The following is a 6,033-nucleotide window of genomic DNA, read 5'->3' on the forward strand; positions in this document are numbered from 1 at the left end:
ATTTCTTGGCTCGATATTCCGTATGCACTGGAATAAAATGAGCGGTCTTTGTGAGCCTGTCGACAATGACCCAAATGGAATCATGATGTTGAGAGGTATTTGGTAAGCCCACGATGAAATCCATACTGATATCATCCCATTTCCAAGACATAATTGGCAGAGGTTGGAGAGTTCCAGCAACCTTCAAGTGACTAGCTTTCACTCTCTGACATGTGTCACACTCTGCGACATACTTAGCAATCTCTCTCTTCATGCGAGCCCACCAGAAATTTTGTCTGAGATCTTGGTACATCTTGGTGCTACCCGGATGAATGGAAAATTTAGAGAGATGTGCTTCGTCCAGGTTTTGTTTCCGCAGCTCATGATTTTTGGGAACGACTAGGCGATCCTCGAACCACAAGATTCATTTATGGTCCACACGAAAACACTTGTATTTATTTTCGCCTTCTACTACTTTCTGTTTGATGATACCAACACTTTTGTCATGTAATTGTGCCATGATGACCTTGTCATACAGTGTTGGTTCCACAGAAATATGAGTCAGAGAACCCTGAGGGATGATCTCCAATTTCAGTTTTTGCTTTTCAGCACACAATGCGTCATTATACGACTCCACTGAAAGGCAATTGCAGTGAACCTTGCGACTGAGCGCATCGGCTACGACATTAGCTTTACCCGGATGATAATGAACTTCCAGGTCATAATCTTTGATTAATTCCAGCCATCTTCGTTGCCTCATATTCAGCTCACTCTGTGTGAAAATGTATTTGAGACTCTTATGGTCGGTATAGATATTGCAATGAGTGCCCATAAGATAATGTCTCCAAATATTAAGAGCATGAATAACTGCGGCTAGCTCAAGATCATGAGTGGGATAATTTAGCTCGTGTGGCCGAAGAGCTCGGGAAGCATATGCTATAACCTTTTTGTCTTGCATTAGAACACAACCAAGACCAGTACCTGAAGTATCACAATAAACATCGTAGGGTTTATTGTTGTCAGGTTGAGCCAAGACTGGTGCTGTGGTTAGATGGGCTCTCAATGTATGGAATGCTTCATCGCACTTTGCATCCCATTTAAACTTAACGTCCTTCCTTAGTAGTTCGGTCATGGGTTTTGCAATTCTGGAGAAATCCGGAATAAATCTGCGGTAATACCCCGCCAATCCGAGAAAACTGCGAATCTGATGAACCGAAGTAGGAGGTTTCCAGTCCATCACTTCTTGTACTTTGCTAGGGTCAACTGAGATGCCTTCACTGGATATAGTGTGACCCAGAAATTTGACTGTGTCCAGCCAGAATTCACACTTGGAGAATTTTGCGTACAACTTATGATCTCTGAGACGTTGAAGAACAATACGCAGGTGTTGTTCATGCTCCGCCTCGTTCTTGGAATAGATCAGAATGTCGTCAATAAAAACCACGACAAACTTGTCAAGTTGCGGCATGAATACCGAGTTCATGAGATACATGAAATAAGCTAGAGCATTGGTGAGACCGAAAGACATAACCAAATATTCATAGAGACCATATCTGGTTGAGAAAGCGGTCTTGGGAATATCACAAGGCCGGATTTTAATTTGATGATACCCCGAACGAATATCAATCTTGGAGAAGATCTTTGCTCCACCCAACTGATCAAACAGTACATCAATGCGGGGAAGTGGATATTTATTTTTGATGGTCACCGCATTGAGAGGCCGGTAGTCAACACACAACCTCAGACTGTCATCCTTCTTCTTTACGAACAATGCTGGACAGCCCCAAGGTGATGCACTTAGGCAGATAAAACCCTTGTCCAGAAGTTCTTGCAGCTGGACTTTTAGTTCAGCTAATTCTTTAGGCGGCATTCGGTACGGTATTTTTGAAATAGGAGCTGTACCAGGCTGAAGTTCAATGACAAATTCGATATCCCGGTCTGGCGGCATACCAGGCAAGTCGTCTGGAAAAACATCTGCATATTCACGGACTACAGGAATATCTTCAAGATGAATATCTCTCATGGCATAGGCGCAAGAGTTGTTGCATTGGTGATGAGGTAAATATAGGACCGAATGACCATGAGTTGGGGAATTTATTTCAACGGCTCGGGAAGAGATATCTAACAACACCCCATGTCTTTTCATCCAATCCATTCCCAGAATAATATCCATACCTTCTAGTGGCAATAAGATTAAAGTGGTAGGAACGGTTTTACTACCCAAACTAAGTGGCGCATTATGAACGATTTGGTTTGATGAGACTTTACCACCCGGAGTAGATATCATGAATGACCCTTTCGTGTGACAAAAATCTAACCCAACCCTTGCTCCAAATTTAGAACTAATGAAGCTATGAGACGCACCAGAATCGAATAAGATAACTGCTGGGTGATGGTTTATGGAGAATGTACCCGACATAATTGGTGCTCCTTCGGGAAGTTCAGCAAGGTTGGTGAAGTTAAGTCGGCCCTTCCTGACTTGAACGGTTTGTTTCTTGCCCTTGTTCTGATCATTTCTGCGAGAAGCCTGCCCTTGAGATTGTCCCGCCTGGGGGCACATCTTGGCAAAGTGATCCGGACTCCTGCATCTGAAACAGCGGTTATTGTTGTCAGGGCGAGCGGCTTGCTGAGTATTCGGGCTAAGGCTGGTCTGCTGCTGCTGAGGTGCAAATCGAGCTTGCTGAGGTTGCCCAAATCGAGTCTGCTGCTGCTGCTGAGGTGGACGAATAATCCAACGCCCTGGCTGAGGGGCCTTCTGAGAGGGTGCGGGTGGGTTATTCTGCACAATGCGATACCTCGGTGCAGAGGCACTCGAGGGTCCAGCAGGTGCCTTGCGCTTCTTTTCAGTGCGGTGCGCAGAAATAAGATCCTCTTGAGAGATAGCCATATTCACCAATCCATTGAAAGAGTCCGCACGGACAAGATTTAGCCTTTCTTGTAACTTGGAGCTAAGGCCTCGACGGAAGTGTTCACGCTTCTTAGCGTTGGTATCTGTGTGATGTCCAGCATATTGACATAATTGATTGAATACTTGGGCATACTGCACCACAGTATGAGTGCCCTGAGTTAAAGCCAATAACTCGTTGAGCTTACGGTCAAGAAGTCCATCTGGAATATGATGATCCCGAAAAGCTATTTTGAACTCATTCCAATTCACCACATGATCAGCCGGTAGCATCCCGTGGTAATGATCCCACCACATACGAGCTGATCCGCGTAGCTGCTGCGCGGCGTAGTGAGTCTTGTTTGCTTCTGAACAAGGAGTAGTCAATAGAGAAAACTTGGACTCGATTGTGCGAATCCAAGCGTCTGCGTCCAGAGGCTCATCAGCTTTAGTAAACAGCGGAGGCTGAGTACTAAGGAAATCTTGGTAGCTCGCTTCTTGTGCTTGATGAGCATGATGCCCACCCCGCGGTTGTTGCTGAGCTTGAACCAACTGCCGCAAAATTTCCGTCTGGGCGGCAAGAACCTCAGCGATACCCACTGGTGGAGGAGGTGGAGGTGGATCGCCATTCCCCCCGGCTCCAAAACCACTAGGGGTGCCTCGAGTTGATCCAACCATCTGAAATGTGAGTACTTTTGCATTAGGCTCAACATTATCATCATTTCAAATGGAACATACAACTCAAAATGACATGGAAGTAATAGAAATCGCTTAAATCATGTTGTGCAGCAAAACCAGTGACACGAAATCACGCATAACTGGAGTTCTGTACATGATATAAACTTGAAACTTTTACAGGAGATAGATAACTTCATGAGATACGACTTTGGTAGTCATCACAAAGTCAGATTCCAAGAGTAGGTCCGTCGAAAAATTCATTTACTCCTCTGGTTTTTCTGTTTTACAGAAAACAGAGCTTCTGTAATTTGCGATTATCTCCTGAGATACTGATCCGTTTGAGCTGAAATTTTGCGAGTATTTCCATGATGAAATTTGGAACAACTTTGGTATTCAACTCAGGAGCTAATTCAGAAAGGAAAAGAGGATAAAAATTCGAACTAGCTGCTGCATTCAGCTTTTCACAGATCACCGATATTTCACATTAGTAACATTAGAGGTTCATTACATTCAGCATCCTCTCATTTCTACTTGGTTACTTCTAACATCAGTACTAAGGGGGTTACTCAACTCTAAGTTAGCCTAGTAGCCATGATCCAAAAGTAGGCTACACTAAGAGGAGTCTACAAAAGCTAAGATAACTGCGCCTCGGTCTACATATTGACCGATGCCTCACTCGCCGCGGGAGTGTGAACCTCAACCGGTGCAGGCTGCGGCGCCTGGTCCTCAGAGTCCATCTCTGAAATGCCCTAGATCTCCTGGGGCTCATCCTCACCATCCACCTACATCTCATCAGGTGGTGCGTGAAGGGCATCCTGTGCGTGCTGCATCTCGTGTAGCTGCCCCTGGGCCTCGTCCAAGTCAAGCTGAAGGTCGTGAAACTGGTCCTCCAGGAAGTTGATCGTAGCGTCACGATCCAACACCGTGTCCTGAAGCTCGTGAACCTGGCCGTGGAGCTGGGTGATATGAGCGGCCCTGCTCTCGAGCTCGGCACTAGCCTCCTGAAGCTGCTCATCTCTTAGCTGGACCGTCAGGTGCAAGGCCTGAGCCTGGTCCACCAACTGAGCGACAGCGTAACTCTGGTAAGTGTGAAGTCTGTAGAGACCATCCAAGCACATCGTTGTCGTCCAAAGTGCCCCGACCGGGTTGAGGGTAGCGACCTGAAAGCGACCTAGGCCCCTAAGTGGGTTTTGGTGGTTAATGACAAAACACATGTGCATTTAATCGTGTAATTGAGCATGTGTGCAGGTGGTGAACTTGTATAGGTGAATCAAGTGACGATATACGACCCTCAAAAAGGAAATGAAAAAGAGGAGTTCAAGTTTACTCGAGAAATTAGATTTTGAATTTGAAATTTGAGTATAGGAACGCCGTACTATCAAGAGGGACTTGGTTCAAGGGTTTTGATTTAGATCTTGTGCTCAAGAGAACCTATACAAATATTTGTGAGCCACAAAACAACTCAAAGGAGTCATAAACCGAAGATTGTTCCCTGCCTTACCTGGATACTCCGGGTATAGGGCCGAATACTCCGGACCCCATTGCCCGGAGTATCCGGGTGCTGTTTCTGGGCTGAAAATCAGGGCTGCCCGGAGTCTCCGGGCATATACCCGGAGTCTCCGGGTACCCTTTCGCCCAACGGCTATTTTTGGGCTGAAGACTATAAATACTCCCTCCATACCCCTTCAGCCCTCTCTCTTGCCACTTTGGACGAACAGAACTCAAACCTAAGCCAAAGAAAGCTCCCTCACTCTCCCTTCTTCATTCTTGAGTGATTCCCTTGAGGGATTTGAGTAAGAAGCAAGCAAGAGCAAGGATTAGTGCTAGTGAGCCTCATTCCCATCTCTTGAGCATTTGGTTTTGGTCAAGCCCGCGGATTCAAGTTTGCTACTCTTGGAGTCTTGTGCTCCTAGACGGCTAGGCGTGCTTGTGATTGCTCAACCAAGATTGTGAGCTGCACAAGAAGTTTGTAATCTTCATTCCTCGCCGAGGAATCCATAGTAAGTAACCTTGGGCTTGAGAGGTGATCTCGCCCTTGGGAGAGGAGCATAGGGGTTCTTGAGCACCGTCTCTCGAATCCTTCCTCAACGGAGACGTAGCACCTTCGGGTGTGAACTTCGGGAAACAAATCTTTGTCTCCTTTGTCTTAGTTTACTTGATTTAGTTGTCATTTGCTTGTGAGACTTCTTTTCTAGGGTTTGAGCTCGATCTACTCATTTACGAGTTTCTAGTGAACTTCGTTTGTTGGTTATCAACCTTAAGGAACCCCTGGTACTCTTTATCTAGCTCGATCTACTTTTCTTGCAGAGTTACTTGCAGTTTCGTTTCAGGTTATTCAAACCCGGAGACTCCGGTCATAGCTCCGGATACTCCGGACCTCCAAACCCGGAGTATCCGGGCATATACCCGGAGTATCCGGGATAATCAGTGTCTGACCCTTTTGTTAAGTGTTTTTAAATTGCAGATTGCCTATTCACCCCCCTCTAGGCATC

Source organism: Panicum virgatum, chromosome 9N (assembly GCF_016808335.1).
Source record: "Panicum virgatum strain AP13 chromosome 9N, P.virgatum_v5, whole genome shotgun sequence".
Classification (NCBI taxonomy): Eukaryota; Viridiplantae; Streptophyta; class Magnoliopsida; order Poales; family Poaceae; genus Panicum; species Panicum virgatum.